Source organism: Eptesicus fuscus, chromosome 1, assembly GCF_027574615.1.
Source record: "Eptesicus fuscus isolate TK198812 chromosome 1, DD_ASM_mEF_20220401, whole genome shotgun sequence".
Classification (NCBI taxonomy): Eukaryota; Metazoa; Chordata; class Mammalia; order Chiroptera; family Vespertilionidae; genus Eptesicus; species Eptesicus fuscus.
The window spans coordinates 96,845,626-96,864,762 of record NC_072473.1 but is presented as its reverse complement, the minus strand read 5'-3'; positions in this window follow the sequence as shown (position 1 = coordinate 96,864,762).

Below are 19,137 nucleotides of genomic sequence, written 5' to 3'. Positions count from 1 at the left end.
ACAAAAGATCAACAAAACCAAGAGCTGGTTCTTTGAAAGGATAAACAAGATTGATGAACCTCTAGCCAGGCTCACCAAGAAGCAAAGAGAGAGTACCCAAATAAACAAAATCAGAAATGAAAGAGGCAAAATAACAACAGACCCCGACGAAATACAAAGGATTGTTACAAAATACTATGAACAACTCTATTCCAACAAACTGGACAACCTAGAGGAAATAGACATATTCCTAGAAAAATACAACCTTCCAAAACTCAATCAGGAAGAATCTAAACAGCTCAACATGCCAGTAACTATGGAAGAAATTGAAGCAGTCATCAAAAAGCTTCCAGCAAACAAAAGCCCGGGGCCAGACGGCTTCACAGGAGAGTTTTACCAAACTTTCAAGGAAGAACTAAAACCTATCCTCCTCAGAATATTCCAAAAAATTCAAGAGGAAGGAACACTTCCAGGCTCCTTCTATGAAGCCAGCATCACCCTAATACCAAAACCAGATAAAGACAACTCAATGAAAGAGAATTACAGGCCAATATCCCTCATGAACATAGATGCCAAAATCCTCAACAAAATTCTAGCAAATTGGCTCCAGCAGTACAACAGAAAGATCGTACACCATGACCAAGTAGGATTTATCCCAGGAATTCAAGGATGGTACAATATCCGCAAATCAATAAACGTGATACATCACATAAACAAATTGAGAGATAAAAATCACATAGTCATATCAATAGATGCAGAAAAAGCATTTGACAAAATCCAACACCCTTTCTTGATAAAAACTCTCAACAAGGTGGGAATAGAAGGCTCATACCTCAACATAATAAAAGCTATATATGATAAACCCACAGCAAACATCATACTCAATGGGCAAAAACTAAAACCATTTCCCCTAAGAACAGGAACAAGACAGTGATGCCCACTCTCACCACTCCTGTTTGACATAGTGCTGGAAGTATTAGCTATCGCAATTAGGCAAGAAGAAGAAATAAGAGGCATCCAAATTGGAAAAGAAGAAGTGAAACTGTCCTTATTTGCAGATGACATGATATTGTACATAAAAATCCCAAAAGATTCCATAAAAAAACTAATAGACTTAATAAATGAATTCGGCAATGTAGCAGGATACAAAATTAACGCCAAGAAATCTATGGCTTTTCTATACACCAATAATGAACTTACAGAAAGAGAGACTAAAAAAGCTATCCCATTTACCATCGCACCAAAAAAATTAAGATACCTAGGAATAAACTTAACTAAGGAGGTAAAAGACCTATACGCAGAAAACTACAGGACACTGAAAAAAGAGATAGAGGAAGACGTAAACAGATGGAAGAACATACCATGTTCATGGATTGGTAGAATCAACATCATTAAAATGTCCATACTACCCAAAGCAATCTATAGATTCAATGCACTCCCCATCAAAATACCAACAGCGTATTTCACAGACCTAGAAAGAACTCTCCAAAAATTCATCTGGAATAAAAAAAGACCCCGAATAGCCACAGCAATCCTGAGAAAGAAGAATAAAGTAGATGGGATCTCAATACCAGATTTCAAGCTGTATTACAAAACCACTGTTTTCAAAACAGCCTGGTACTGGCACAAGAACAGACATATTGATCAATGGAACAGAATAGAGAACCCAGATATCGACCCAAACCACTATGCTCAATTAATATTTGACAAAGGAGGCATGAACAACAATGGAGTCAAGACAGTCTCTTCAATAAATGGTGTTGGGAAAACTGGACAGATACATGCAAAAAAATGAAACTAGATCACCAACTTACACCATACACAAAAATAAACTCAAAATGGATACAGAACTTAAACATAAGACGGGAAACCATAAAAATTCTAGAGGACTCCACAGGCAACAAAATCTCAGACATATGCCAAAAGAACTTCTTCACTGACACTGCCCCTAGGGCAATGGAAGCTAAAGAGAAAATTAACAAATGGGACTACATCAAAATAAAAAGCTTTTTTACAGCAAAAGAAACCATCAACAAAACAACAAGAAAGCCTACTGCATGGGAGAACATATTTGCAAATGCTATCACTGATAAAGGTTTAATCTCCAACATCTACAGGCAGCTTATGCAACTTAATAAGAGGAAGATAAATGATTCAATAAAAAAATGGGCAACAGACCTAAACAGAATATTTTCAAAAGAAGACAGAAGGAAGGCCAAGAGACACATGAAAACATGTTCAAAGTCACTTATTATCCGAGAGATGCAAATCAAAACAACAATGAAGAACCATCTCACACCTGTCAGAATGGCTACCATCAACAAACGACAAGTGTTGGCAAGGATGCGGAGAAAAAGGAACCCTTGTGCACTGCTGGTGGGAATGCAGACTGGTGCAGCCACTGTGGAGAACAGTATGGAGTTTCCTCAAAAAACTGAAAATGGAACTCCCATTTGACCCAGTAATCCCACTCCTGGGAATATATCCGAAGAAACTAGAAACACCAATCAGAAAGGATATATGCACCACTATGTTCATAGCAGCACAATTTACAATAGCTAAGATTTGGAAACAGCCTAGGTGCCCATCAGCAGATGACTGGATCGGAAAACTGTGGTACATCTACACAATGGAATACTATGCTGCCATAAAAAAGAAAGAATTCTCATCATTTGCAGCAACCTGGATGGAATTGGAGAACATTATGCTAAGTGAAATAAGCCAGTCAATGAAAGAAAAATACCACATGATCTCACTCATTTATGGATAGTAAAGAACATTATAAAGTGATGAACAAAAAGATAGATACAGAGACAGTAAAGCATCAAACAGACTTTCAAATTACAGGGGGAAAGTTAGGGAGAGGTGGGGGAGTTATAAAATCAAACGAAGGACTTGTATGCACGCATATAAGCATAAGCAATGGACGCAAAACTCTGGGGGGTGAGGGCATGTATGGGTGTGGGGTGGGGGGGTAATGGTAAGATATGTACACATATAATACCTCAATAAAAAAATTAAAAAAAAATACAGATGTCAGCCTTTTACATTTCAAAAAAACATATTGACAATTACCAAAATGATGAGGTGATCAACCAAGCTGTGGTTGTTTTCTTGTTATTTTACACAAATAAAATAGAATTTAAAAAATAGAAATGGAAAACATTTTCTTGCTATTAATTTACTCTGCTTATATGCTCTACTTAATTTGAATTGGGATTAATCAGTTATCAGACATCATTTTTCTAACATCCTCTTACAATTTTTCAATCTTTAAAGATATGAACTAATATTTTAGTTTCTTAAGATGCTTATAAAAATTATAATCATTTATAAATATAAGACAATATGTCAGATAACACAATATTCAAATATTAACTAATAGTTAGAAACCTCTACAAAATAAATTAGAATCTGAATTGTCCAGTGATATTGTTAAGTTTAGAAATTGTATTTTTTTAATTTTTACTTTTTTTTCCAACCCCCAACCCATTCCCTCTGGTAACCAATATACTATAATCTGTATCTATGAATTTCAGTTTTTTATCCCACATGAGTGAAATCTAGCTTTTGTGAATAATTTCCCTTAGCATAATATTCTCAAGGTCTATTCATTACAGTTTGTCACCATGTAAAAAAATTAATTCAAAATGGATCAAAGACCTAACTGTAAGACCCAAAAGAATAAGTTACACAGAAGAAAATATAGATACCAAACTTATGGACCTTGGTTGTGGAGAACGTTTTATTACTTGACCCCAGAGGCAAGGGAAATAAAGGCAAACATGAATGAATGGGCCCAGCTGGAGTAGCTCAGTGGTTGAGCATTAATCTGTGAACCAGGAGGTCATGGTTCAATTCCTGGTCAGGGGACATGCCAGGTTTGCAGGCTTGATCCCTGGTGGGGAGCATGAAGGAGGCAGCCAATCAATGATTCTCTTCATCATTGATTTTTCTATCCCTGTCCCTCTCCCTTCCTCTCTGAAATCAATAAAAATATATTTTGTAAAAATTTGAATGGGCTCTTACCGGTTTTGCTCAGTGGGTAGAGTGTCAGCCTGCGGACTCAAGGGTCCCAGGTTCGATTCCGGTCAAGGACATGTACCTTGGTTGCGGGCACATACCCAGTAGGGAGTGTGCAGGAGGCAGCTGATCAATGTTTCTCTCTCATGATGTTTCTAACTCTACCCCTCTCCCTTCCTCTCTATAAAAAAATCAATAATATATATTTTTTAAAAATTTGAATGGGACTATATCAAGCTAAAAAGCTTCTGCACAGCAAAGAAATGGACAAGAAAACAAAGAGGCAGCCAAACAGATGGGAGATGATATTTACAAACAGTATCTCCAACAAAAGTTTAATTTCCAAAATGCATAAAGAACTCATAAAACTCAACACCAAACAAACAACCCTATCAAAACATAGGCAGAGGACCTGAAAATACCTTTCCCAAGGAGACATAAGAACAGCCAATAGATATATGCAAAGATGTTCAACTTCATTGGCAATTATGGAAATGCAAATCAAAACTACAATGAGATACCACCTCCCACCTGTCAGACTGGCCATTATCAACAATACAAGCAATAAGTGTTGGAAAGGTTGTGGGGAAAAAGGAAACCCTCATTCACTTCTAGTGGGAATATAGACTGGTATTACCACTATGGAAAGTAGTCTGGTGATTCCTCAAAAAATTAAGAAGAGAGCTACCACATGACCCAGCAATTCATCTTCTGGAAAGATGTCTAAAAATCTAGAAATCGTGTATTCACAAAGATATATGTACCCCTATGTTCATTGCAGCATTATTCATGATGGCTGAGACATGGAAACAATTGAAGTATCCTTTAATAGAGGACTACATAAAGAAGTGGTACCTATATACAAGGTACCCATTCCTCTATTGTTAGATATTTAGATTATTCCCTCATTTGGATGTACCAACAGATGTGGCATAAAATACTTGAAAATGTCTTATATGTATTTGTAAAAGTTTCTGTGTGCCATATGTCCTGGAATGTAATTGCCAGAAGGAGGATACGGGCTTCTTCATTATTACTAGGTATTAGCAAATTGTTCTCTAGAGTAGTTTCAATCTATAGCCTCATTAAAACATGAATTTCAATTTCCTCACACTTGTATTTTAAATTATTATTGTGAGATGTTGTACTTTTTGCCAATCTAACAGATATGAATGTGTCTCTTAGTATTGTTTCAATCTGTATTTTTTTAATAATAAACTTTGAACATGTTTTCATTTTAATGGCAATTCAGGATTTTTCTGTGACTTTCCTAGTCGTACATTTTGACTTATATCTAATGGAATGTTTGTTTATTTCTTATTTCTTATTTATTTTTGGATCTCTGAATGTCATTTATTTATTTTTATTTATTTATTTTTCAAGGAATTGTGTTCTTTTTATTTTCTTGATTGATAACAATATTATTTTAGTTTCAGGTGTACAGCATAATGGTTAGACAATCATATACTTTACCAAATGTTCCCTGATATTTCCAGTACCCAACTGGCAAAATGCACAACTATTACAATATCCTATCTAATGAAAGAGTAATATGAAAATTGACCGTCACTCCAACACACAAGATGACCGCTCCATGTGGTCAAAGATGGCCATCCCCATGTGGACACAAGATGGCCGCCACAAGATGGCCAGCAGAGGAGGGCAGTTGGGGGTGACCAGGCCTGCACAGAGGGCAGTTAGGGGTGACCAGTCCTGCAGGGTAGGGCAGTTGGGGGTGACCAGGCTGGCAGGGGAGGGCAGCTGGGGGCGACCAGGCCTAGAGGAGAGGGCAGTTGGGGGCAACCAGGCCCACAGGGGAGGGCAGTTAGGGGTGACCAGGTAGGCAAGGGAGGGCAGTTGGGGGCTACTGGGCCAGCAGGGGAGGGCAGTTCGGGGTGACCAGGCCTGCAGGGGAGGGCAGTTGGGGGCTACCGGGCCAGGAGGGGAGGGCAGTTAGGGGTTACCAGGCCTGCAGGGGAGGGCAGTTGGGGGGGACCAGGCCTAGAGGAGAGGGCAGTTGAGGGCAACCAGGCCTGCAGGGCAGGGCAGTTGGGGGCAACCAGGCACACAGGGAAGGGCAATTAGGGGTGACCAGGTAGGCAAGGGAGGGCAGTTAAGGGTGACTGGGATGACAGGGGAGGGCAGTTAGGGGTGACCAGGCTGGCAGGGGAGGGCAATTAGGGGAAATCGGGCTGACAGGGGAGCAGTTAGGCGTCAATCAGGATGGCAGGGGAGTGGTTAGGGGTGATCAGGCCGGCAGGCAGAAGTGGTTAGGGGCAATCAGGCAGGCAGGCAGGCGAGTAGTTGGGAGCCAGCAGTCCTGGATTGTGAGAGGGATCCCAGATTGGAGAGGGTGCAGGCTGGGCTAAGAGACACTCCTCACACACCATTCACACATTTTGTGCACCAGGCCTCTAGTTATTGACTGTATTATCTATGCTACATTTTACATCCCAATGACTGCTTTATAGCTACCAATCTGTACTTCTCGATCCCTTTACCAGTTTTCACCTATTCCCCCAATCCCTCTCCTATCTGGCAAGCATTAGTTTGTTCTCTGTATCTATGAGTCTGTTTCTCTTTTGTTTGTTCATTTATGTTGTTCTTTAGATTCCATGTGTAACTTAAATCATAAGATAATTGTTATCCTCTAACTTATTTAGCATAGTATTCTCTATGTACAACCATGACCTCACAGATTGTAACATTTCATTCTTTTTATGGCGGAGTAATATTTACCACCAATTTTTTATCCACTTCTCTATTGATGGGACATTGAGTTGCTTACATAGCTTAGCTATTGTAAATGATGATGCAATGAATATAGGAGTACATTTATGTTTTTCAAATTAGTGTTTTGTATTTCTTGGATAAACACCCCAAAGTAGAAACACTGAGTCATAAGGCAGTTCCATTTTAAATGTTTTGAGGAAACTCCATACTCTTTCCTATGGTAGCTGCACCAATCTATATTCCCATCAACCATGCACGAGGTTTCTTTTGTCTACATTCTCACCAATATTTATTGATTGTTGACTTATTAATGATAACCATTATGACAAAAATGAAATGATATCTCATTGTGGTTTTAATTTGCATTTAATTGATGATTAGTGATGTTGATCATCTTTTCATATGTCTATTGGAAATGTCTGTTTCTGCTTTGGAGAAGAGTCTATTTAGGTCCTTTGCCCATTTTTTAATTGGATAATTTGTTTTTGGGTATTGAGTTGTTTAAGTTCTTTATAAATTGTGGATATTAACCCTTTATCATATGTATCATTGGTGAATATGTTCTCCCTTTCAGTGTATTGTCTTTTCATTCTGTTGATGGTTAATTTGGCCGTGCAAAAAGTTTTTGGTTTGATGTAGTCCCATTTGTTTATCTTTTCCTTTAGTTTCCCTTGCACGAGGAGATATATCAGAAACAATATTATTAAACAAATATGTTAGGTTTTATTGTCTATCTTTTCTTCTAGGAATTTTATGGTTTTGAGTCTTATACTTAAATCTTTCATCCATTTTGACTATTCTTGTATATGATGTGAGAAGGTGGACTAGTTTTATTATTTTGCAAGTATTTTCCCAACACGATTGATTTAATCGATAGTTTTTACCCCATTGTATATCCTTGCCTCTTATTTCAAATATAAATTAACCATAAAGGTGTGGGTTTACTTTTGAGCTTTCTATTCTGTTCCATTGATCTATATGTCTGTATTTATGTCAGTACCATGTTGTTTTGATTATTATGGCCTGATAGTATAGTTTGATATCAGGTAGCATGATACCTCCCACTTTGCTCTTCTTTCTCAATATTTCTGAGCATATATGGGGTCTTTTGTGGTTCCATATATATATTTGGAATATTTCTTCTAGTTCTGTGTAATATACCACTGGCATCTTGATAAGAATTGCAGTTGACTCCTCAGCAGGGCATGGGATCATCAGGACCCGGCATCATGGAGTCCAGAGATGGGGGTATTGCATTTCCCCAAGCTGATGCTATAAGGAGGAGAGTGCTCCACCTAAGAAAGATGATGTCTGTGATATGGGAGAGGGTCTCAGCACAGGAACTCTATTAGCTATCCTATCAGCTCTCTTCCCAGAGATACAAGAAAACCCAGTCTCTCACCACAGGACTCTCATCCACTGTGCCTTCCCTCTGCCAGAGCCCATAGTGAGTGGCTGCAGAGGATATTTTGTTTGCTAGAGGATGTCTTGGTTTCTAACAGACTCATGTGTCTCCATGGTGGTCAGGATTCCCAATGGTTTTCACAGGTAGATGTTATGTGGACTCCTTTTTCCAACTCTGGCTCTGGCTTTGGGAGGCCAGGATGTGGTTAAGATCCGACACACCTCAGGGGTAACCTTTGTAGCTGAGTTGTCTCTCTGGTATCTCATTGAGCCACTCATGGAAGCATGTCTAGCCCTTTTCATGCCTTTGCCTTTCTAGTAGTTTCAATGTGGCTTCTTCTGTAAATCTTTGGTTAAAAGATTCTGTTCAGCTAATCTTCATTTGGTTTTCCAGGTTGATTGTTATATGTTTTATCTGTAATTCCAGTTTTGCACTGTGAGGAGGTAAGTGTAACTTCTACCTATTCCACTGATAGCTTGGATCTCTCTATGTGTGTATATTTAGGAAGTAATATATTGTTGCTCTTATCATTTGCAAATATGATCTCCTACTCTGTGATTTGTTACTTTCTAATGACATCAACTGATAAAAATACTCTAAAATTCTAATGTAATATAGTATAATATATTAATATTTCCTTTTATGATTGTATATTTAGTAACTTGTATAAAATTATTCTCTACTGTGAAACAATAAATATCAAGATATTACCCTATATTTTCTTGTAAGTGTCTCATAGTTTATGTTCATATTTATCTTTAATTATTTATAATTTACCTTCTATTTGATGTGAAGTAGTGATGTAATCTTATCTTCTCCTATATAAATAGTCAATTACCCAAAACTCATTGAATAGTCCTTGCTTTTACTATTGATTTGAAGGATATTACAATAAACAAATTATCAAGTTGTACATGCAGATTTCTTTCTTCATTATTCTATTCCATTTTTGGATCTTAATTCATTGAATAGGTTTTCAACTGCAATTATTAGAAAATATAAATGTATATGATATAAACAAAATTTTCACATATAACAAGAATTCTAAATGTAGGTAACTGCTGGCATTGTTTCAGCAACTCAGCAATATTAGGGCTGGTGCCTCTATGATTTAGTTGTTCTTTTTCTCAGAGGTAGATAATGTCAGCCTTCAGATCCCAGTATCACTTTCAAAGCAGGGAGAAGTGGGAAAGGGTGGCCCCTGCCATATGTTTTCTTAGAAATCTAAAGCCTAACCAGAAACCCTTGGCAGACTTCTCTTTATACTATACTAGAGGCCTGGTGCAGGGAATTCATGCATTGGGGGGTGTCTCTTAGACCAGTCTGTGCCCTCTCACAGTCTGGGACCCATCGGGGGATGTCCAAATGTCTCATGGGGATTGGGCCTAAGCCAGCAGGTGGACATCCCCCTTGTAGTATGGGACCCCTTGCTCCTTACTGCCCACCTGCTCGCTCCTTACTGCTCTGCTTGCTGCTCCTTAGCAGCAGGCTCCTTATCACTGGGCTCGCTGCTCCTTAGCACTGCCCCGGATGTGGGAGAGGCTTCCGCCACCACTGCTTCGCTTGCCAGCAGTGAGCCTGGCATCTGGCTGAGCAGTGCTCTCCCTGTGGGAGCACACTGACCACCAGGGGACAACTCTGCATTGAGCGTCTGCCCCTGGTGATCAGTGTGCATCATAGCAACCAGTAGTTCGAGTTGTTCTGCCATAAACATTGCTTAGGCTTTTATTATATAGACTAGAGACCTGGTGCACGAAATTCATGCACAGAAGGGGGTTCCCTCTGCCCAGCCTGCACCCTCTCCAATTGAGGACCCCTTGGGATTGGGCCTAAATGGGCAGTCGGACATCCCTCTCACAATCTGGGACCGCTGGCTCCTAACTGTTCACTTGCCTGCCTGCCCGGTCACCCCTAACTGCCTCTGCCTGCAAGCCAGATCACCCCTTAACTGCCCTCCCCTGCCAGCCTGGTTGCCCCCAACTTCCCTCCCCTGCAGGCCAATTTGGTTCTGATTGATCAGTTTCTATGCCAGTAAGTTCAAAAGCTCTGCCTGCTAGGCAGCCATTGGCTCCCCACAGCACCCAGATTTGGTTCTGATTGGTCGGTTTCTATGCCAGTCAGCATCAGAAGCTCCACCTCCTAGGCATCCATTGGTTCTTCACAGCACCCACATTTGGTTCTAATTGGTCAATTCCTAAGCCAATCAATGTCAAAAGCTCTGCTTCCTAGGCAGCTGTTGATTCTTCACAGCACCCACATTTGGTTCTGATTGGTCAGTTCCTATGCCAGTCAGTGTCTCTGGGCCTATCAATGGGGCCTGATCAGAAAGGCGGGGCTAATCAGAGCCCTGTGGAGGCCTGGAGAGAAATGGAGGTGCAGCTGCTGGAGAGAAAGAGAGAGGCAAGTGCTGATCAAAAGAGAGAAAGAGAGAGGCAAGTGCTGATCAAAAGCTGCCTCAGAGGCAATAGATCAGTCCCTGCTTCTCTCTTCAGGCCTCTCTCTGACCCTGATTCGCAGCCCCCCTCAGCAGTCAGTGACTGCAGGACTGACTTCTAGTTGCTCGAGCCTTGGTAGTTACTGGTCATTATGACCCAGGGGTTTTATATATTAGGATTATTGACTAAAACAGAATCTCATGTTTAACCCATGCTGTAAGGCAATCTGGAAAAGAGTATATTTGAATTTTCTAATCCAATGTCTACTGAGAAAGCAGACAAATGAAAACATGACTGAGAATATATGTATGTAATGCCATGTATAGTCTGTCCTGCTTTTCCACATGCATGATCCAAACATACTGACAAAGTTCAAAGGGAAGGCTGGTGTGGAGAGGGGGTGTAGTGACTAACTAAGTAACTTATATTCATATATGCATAACCCATGACACAGACAAAAGTGTGGTGAAGTCCTGGGAGGGGCCGATGTTGGGTGGAAGGGGACAATTGGAAAAATACAAAAGGGACACCTGTAATACTTTCAATAATAAAGATAAATTTAAAAAATTAAATAAACTGGATAGTCTCATATAATGCATGAAAAGCAAATAATAACTTTGCAGACTTGGTCATAAATGAAATTTTTTACATATCCTGTTAATAATTATTATTGAAACTGAGTGGGTTGTAATTATGACATGATTGCATTTATATGAGAATTTTGTTTGAGTAATTGAGAATGAAGAACTCATAAAGGAAAAAAAAATTAATAGTGATTGTACAAAATGTTAGATAAATTAGCAAACTAATGAAATAAAATAAAAATGTCACCCTTCTTAATAATTATTTTTGATAGTGGAAATTCAAGATGCAGATTGTCATCTTTTGATTGAAGACTTAGTCAAGACAATAATTCGTGTCAAAACAAATTAATAGAATGTCAAGGATTCTCATAAGTGAAACTCAATTATCATATATATGCTGTCAACCATTAACAAAACATTGACAAGGTATTCGATCAGCAAAATAATTTTTTCAGAAAAAAAAAAGAAAATATTGCATTCTTGTACATGCAATTATGGCCAGCCATGTGCAAGTTTTTTTGCTTGTTTGTTTGTTTTTAGACCTGGAAGAAGAAAGTTCTTTAAGAGGAGAAGAGTAAGTTAAGGAAAGTGGCTAATAACCATAGAGCTGTGCTGTAACCATAGAGTTCTTTCTATAGGGTTTTCAGGAGTGAAAGTATGAGAGCATTATCTATAGGCCCTTCCAATTTCTGTCTTAATTAGAAGCTCTCATAAATTTTGACTTTGCAATATATTTACAGTTATCAAATAAGTATTTTATATCAGTAAGAATATATAGAACAGAGATGTTTAAAGGTTACTAGCATTTATAGACATTCTAAATTCCAGAGTCAAATATAATTTGGGATTTTATTGGAATTACAGTTGCAAATAGTGATATATTACATGTTTTAGAAATTATTGGATGTTTCTAAGGGATTTCTTCTGGTTTCCATAAAATGAAAGTGCTGAATGTAATTGTTCCTCCTTATAATGTAGGTTGCACTAAATAGGAGTCTCATGCATGGGCACTCTTTGCTCTATAGAGCTGTCAGATTTCTTAGGCAGCAAAGACATACAGGATTAGCCAGATTAAAGAAGATATTGAAGGTCCATGAAACATACAAAGCAAAATTAAGTAAAAATTAAAATCAATTTGAAAATTAAATAATATAAAATCATTTATAATTAGCAAATAAAACATAATATACATTTATGGTTTATTAGGATACTGTATGATGCTTTATTTTTCTAATAAAGGCTCAGTACACAAAATTCATGCACGCGTGGGGTCCCTAGTCCTGGCTGGCCATCAGGGCCTATCGGGTCTGTCTCACTCAGTCCTGATTGGGGCCTAGCCGGCTAGGGCCTACCAGCTTCTGGCTGCCAGATGGGGCCTGCCAGACAAGGGGAAGGACCGTGGGAGGTTTACTGGCTGGGGGGAGGGACTGGGGGAAGTTGGCTGGCCATGGGAGGTTGGCTGTGGGAGTGCACTGACCACCAGGGTTCAGCTCCTATGTTGAGCATCTGCCCCCTGGTGCTCAGTGCACATCATAGCGACTTGTCAACCAGCTGTCCCAGTCATTCTGGTCATTCCAGTCGTTATGGTCGCTTAGGCTTTTATATATATATATATATATATTAGTGGCCCATTCCATGAAATTCGTGTATGGGGGGGTTCCCTCAGCCCAGTCTGAACCCTCTCCAATCAGGGACCCCTTGGGGGATGTCCCTCTCACAATCTGGACCACTGGCTTCTAACTGCTCACCTGCCTGCCTGTCTGGTCACCCCTAACCTCTCTGCCTGCCGGCCTGATCGTCCCTAACTGCCTCTGCTTCAGCCCTCACCACCATGGCTTTGTCTGGAAGGAAGTCAGACGTTCGGAAGATGGCCGGTCAACCCGGTCTAATTAGCATATACCTTTTATTAGTATTGATAGATTATATAGGATAGGATTGCTTAAATGTGTGTATAGGGGGAGCTTTTTTCAGCAGGAGGAGATGCTCTTGGAAGACAAAAACACACAATCCCTATATCTGAACTGATAGCCAGCCATATGTACTATACTGCCAAACTGGTCATTAAAAAATTGAACCACTTTCTTACACCTTACACCAAACAGCTGTTGCCCTTAAAACCCCTCCTCAGCCCCCACCATAGGTTCTGCCTTCGCACTTCACCCAGATTATGTTCAGATTGGTTGGTTTCTATGCCAGTCAGCATCAAAAGCTCTGCCTCCTAGGCAGCCATTGGCTCCTCGCAGTTCACTTAGATTTGGTTCTGATTGGTCGGTTTCTATGCCAGTCAGCATCTCCGGGCCTATCTCCCGGTCTTATCAGAGAGGCAGGACTGATCCGCAGCCACCCCAGGGCTACTGGCAAGCAGGCTGAGCTGCTGACCTCTCAGAGAGAGAGAGAGAGGCTTGGCTGCTGGTGAGGCCCAGAGAGAGAGAGAGAGGCTTCTGATCAGCCCCACCTCTCTCTCTCTCTCTCTCTCTCTCCCCAATATGTCAGCAGTTCAGCCTGCTCACCAGTGCCTGCCCACCTGAGCCTGCTGCGCACGCAGCCTGGCATTCGTTCATCCCTTCAGTCGTTTAGAATGTTACGGACCCTGGCTCTTTATATAGATAGATAGATAGATAGATAGATAGATAGATAGATAGATAGAGCTAGATTAACTATCTTGCAATTAAGTTTATGTAACAGCTCAGGTTCTAACCTTAGAAAACTTAAATAATTCAATGTCTATACCTTTTTGTAAAACGTCAAAGATTTTTCTGATTCCCTAAATCTCTCTAATTCTAAAAAATTATATTTGAATTGTTTTGCAGCTTAATCTCCTATATAAATTAAGATAATTATCATATTCCTCAGTTATAAGTTTAAATTGGTGGAATCAATAGAAATATATACTTTGAATTAACTAGTAAGGAATCTGAACATAATCATTACTCCAATCTTATGAAAATGAGGTAGTTTTTATTAAAAACAATATCACAGTTTAATTAAAGCCAGTTTTAAATTTAATTTCCATAATTTATTTTGGAATGGAAAGTTTCCTATTCCATTAAAAATTCTTACAAGACCAAGTCATTAAATAATCACAATATGAAAATAGTTTGATGCTTGACAATTATAGCAGCAAAAGTAACATTGTGTTTGTTAATATAAGTAAAACACTCAATAGGAGATTATGGACAACTGTCTAATTAATATATGCAGATACACAAAATATTCCAATCTGTATAATTAACCTAATCCAACAAACTAGACATGCATTTATCTTGGTTAGGTCACAATACAGATTTTTCAGGGCTTAAATGAATTCTGATTTTTTTGACAGCTGATTAAATAACAAGCTATCCTAAAATATATACCACTAGAAAAGCCCCTTTTTTGAGAAATTTACTCAAGTCTGTGATTTTACAGGAAAGCATGGATTCAGGTAACCTTAAAGAGTCTGCCCTTCTGAATAACTCACATGACAGCAGTCGTCAGAGCTGTGCAATAGGTTGGAGAGGTAAAGCCTATCAGAGTGTACTTGTCATGTACAATGATTTAATGTTCAAGCTTGTAATAAAAAATATAAATATAAAAAAGGAGTGCATGCTATTGTTCAAGATGCCAGTTGTCTTTTCTCTGGTTTGATGTAATGTGGGTAATCAGTTGGAATATGTGGGGTTTTGAATACAGACCTGGATTCCTGTCATCATTCTTGCATTTATTAACCATGTAACGTTGAGCAACCATGACCCACTGGGTCTCATATTTCCTATCTGTACAACAAGAATAAAACCTACCGTACATTAAAGGAGATAAGGCATATAAAATATCTAATGTAGTGCCAACATATAAAACATACTAAAAAATGTTAATAATCTGACATTGTTGAGTTTCCTGGAATATTTTTTGCCTCTGGGCAACTTGGATCCTCCTTCTCATTCTTGTCTGCATCACCCAGAAACTGACTTTCCAAGATCACTTGCCTCTGTGATTCTGGATTATATTCTCCTTCTTTCAGATACTCACATGAGATTTGGGAGATGGATGAGAAAGAGAGCTATTATTCTCTAGTGGTATGTGTGGATAGAGATTTAGATATTGGCAGCCTATGAATCATCTTTTTTTGGAATTGAAGGCAGCTAAAGTTATTGATGCAAGGACCCTATAACACCCTATTTCTCCAGATTTCCTGAAAATTAGCTATGGTTCTCTTATTTTCTTCCCAGGCTTTCAATAGTTGTATAAGCCTCTAATTCCCTATATTAAAGTATTTTTACTCATAATGTTACAGTAGGTGGTTAGTTAGTTATTAACAAAGGAAGGGAGCAAATGGAATCAGACATTAAGCTGAATTAACTAGAAAGGGGCAATTTCACAGGCATCCAAATTGACAAGAAAGACTAACTTTCTACTCTCGCAGGGAACAACCAGCTCTTTCCCATAGATTAAAATGGTTGTGGGGAGGGATAACCAGTAAAGGGGAAATTCCTCTGCTGAGGCATGCACAGTAGAAGCCAGATGATGAGGTTAAACTACTAGTATGAGGCATGCACAGAAGCCAAAATCACCACCATAAAGGGGAAGAGTCTAGCTTGGGAAACTCTGGGGAAAGAATAGGATATGAGGATAAGGGCACAAAACCCCATCCAGAAAAAGGATTGGGTGAGGTAGGGTCCAGTACAAGCTCCTGAATAATTAGAAAGAAAACTGGATAGTTTGAAAGTAAGCCTGCTCTCTCCCAAGCCCAAGGAAATATAATTGAAGCTTAATAGAGGCCTGAAGTGCACACTTGCTCTGTGGTGCTGCACTACTAGAACCTCAGATATCAGGGTACTGGCATGGCAGGTATGGGTCCTAGCCCTCTTGGGCTGAGTGGTGGGCAAGTACAAATCTGCAGCCCCAGAGGATGGACTTATTTCACAGTATGAGGGAGCTGAGCCACTTGGTAAAGGATGAGGCAGTGCAGCAGCACCTCCAGGGGCATCTATGACCTGCATGCCCCTCTAATAAATCTTGCCACTACACCTGAAATCCTCCTCCATGTGTCCCAAAAATGCTTTTCTTGTGAATTTGCAAGGTCCCATTTCCAGACCAGACTGGCAGATCCACTTTGGTTCCAGTCCATGCTCAGCAACAAGATTACCTAGATTAGCTGTTGTTTTCATGACTGAACTCTGACAGATTATTCAAAGACATAATTATCCTTCTAGTTGTGATTCCTGGTGGATAGTATCTCACTTAAACTCTCTGTCATCTTAATAGTGTTAATATTTGGCCCTAACTGGTTTAGCTCAATGGATAGAGCGTAAGCCTGTGGACTGAAAGGTCCCAGGTTCGATTCCAGTCAAGGGCATGTACCTTGGTTGCAGGCTCATCCCCAGTAGGAGGTGTGCAGGAAGCAGCTGACTGATGTTTCTCTCTCATCGATGTTTCTAACTCTCTATCCCTCTCTCTTCCTCTCTGTAAAAAATCAATAAAATATATTTTAAAAAATAGTGTTAATATTTGGTTTATTTTATTTGTTCCTTGTCACTGCTTAGAATGAACTTGTGCAGATTCCTTTTCCTTTAGTCTCTTCTTAAATCTTCTTTAATATGGAGCAATGACTCTGGGCAGTGGCTTTAATTCTAACCCTTTGGAAGACACACCACTGGACTTATTCCATGGCAGTATAGAGGGAAATGGGACCTTGGAATCCCAGGAGTATAATTCCACAGAAATAAAGCTTTTCATGATACCTCATCCTCCTGTGGGGGCCTCAGGAATTTCCTTTCCCCATGGCACACCAAGAGCTCCACTTCACCAGTAACAGGTGGGGACACAGAGGACACCCCACCAATAACAATTCTACATTTTTTATAAACTGCATTTGAAAAAGTAAAAGAAAATGGGTGAAATTATTTAATACTAGAGGCCCAGTGCATGAATTTGCGCACCAGTGGGGTCCCTTGGTCTGGCCTGCAGGATAGGGCCAAAACTGGCTCTTCAACATCCCCTGAGGGTCCCAGATTGTGAGAGGGTGCAGGCCAGGCCGAGGGATACCACCAGTGTACAATTGGGGTCCATGAGGGTCGTGAGAGGTTGGCCAACTGGGGAGGGACCACGGGAGGGCTCCAGGGTGTGTCCAGCCCATCTTGCTCAGTCCCAATCAGCTGGACCCCAACAGCAAGCTAACCTACTGGTTGGAGTGTCTGCCCCCAATGGTCAGTGCACATTATAGCGACTGGTCAATGGGTCGACTGTGTGCCCCCTGGTGGTCAGTGCACGTCATAGTGAGCAGTTGTTGGGTTATTCTGGTTGTTCTGCTGTTCAGTCTATTTGCATACTAGCCTTTTATTATATAGGATTACGCTTTGATTGGTTGAATGGATGACTGGATGACTGCACACTTAGCATATTAGGCTTTTATTATATAGGATATTTTATCAAACTCAATATATTAAAAATAGTATCATTTAAAACATGTGCCCAATTTAAAAATATGAGATTTTGTACATTCACTTTTCATGTTTTTTCTTCAAAATATGTTGTGTATATTTTATATTTATGGCATATCTCAATATATACTGGCCACATTTCAAGTACTCAATAGCTATATGTCATCACTGGTAACTATTGTACTGACAGCAAAGACTAGATTGTTTTACAAGCTATACAATGCAATATCTTCCCATTTAACATCAATAATTATATATGCTTCTTTGGTCAGCATTTTCTCTATGGTGTTTGTTGGTACTGCAAGGGTTCAGGAAGCCCCAGTTCGGGGTGCCATTAATGCTGGGGTTCTTGTTCCAGCATTAAGAAGAGTTCAGCAATCTGGATAAGGGATCCATGTGTAACTGAAGTAAGAGTCCAGAGATGAAAGATAATTTTGAAAGGGTTTGAGGGTCAGAGGAGCTTTAGGTAAAGGAGCTAAGTTCTCCTTGTCTCAGGACCCCTTGCTTTTTATTAACACAAATTGTCCTAAGGCAAGGTGGAGATATACACTTCAAAAGGTAGGGTTTCATACAGAAGCATTATCAGATTGGGGAATAGCCTATGGCTGTTCAGGTGTTTAGCCAGTTGGAGGCAATAACATGTAGATTAAGATGTCCTGAGCTGTCTGGCAGCAAACAATCATCCTATTCAGGTTTATGGGAAATGCCTTTAGCCATTCCCAATAGGTGATAACATATGTGACTCAACCCTTGTTGAGTCCCCAAGTTCCATTAACCTTTTCATGAAACTCTTGCAATTATGACATGCTGGAATTGGCTTCCGGCAGGTGTTGAATAGAGTATGTCGGAGGGTATATGATTTCACATAGTACTTTTTTTGCATTGAGACTATTGGGTAGATGACTTGAATATGAAAGTAGTTCTTTTTTTCTGGCGCAACACTTTTAATGTTTCCTGATGAAGTGATTAAAGACAGGCTGTTTTAAGGAGATTATCTTCTTTCTTGTTTAGTTGAGCTAAGGTTGAGTATCCTGCTAATTAATCACTGAAATGACAAGGGACACAATTTATTGAGAAGTCTTACTATTGTTACTTTTAAAAAAATTAGGTCTTTATACAAATGCCTCTTGGTATTCATAGCCTTCTGAAGGTGGAGATGCTGTATATGCCTTTCCCCCTCCTCTCTTTAATGTTTTCTTAGGTTGTTCATTGATATCAATGTACTGAATACTTGAGTCCAGGGCATTTTTATGGTTGACCTGAGGTATCCTGAGGAAGGATAAGTCTTAAGTAAGTTGAATCATCACAAACACAGGGTTACATATCAGGCAAATTATTGGCAGTGTTGTGTTTTTGAGCTTATGTATAAATGGGGGTACATTTTGTGGTCAAGCATGCTGGAACCTGAGTAGATTTAGGATTTGACTAGATTACTTAGTCAACATGGATGTTAGACTGCTAAAAATCAGATTCTGGGGCCTAGGAAGCATGCTTGGCATAAATGGTTTTGAAAATTGTTCGGGGACTGAGAGATCACAGACCCCAGTGTACTTCATTAC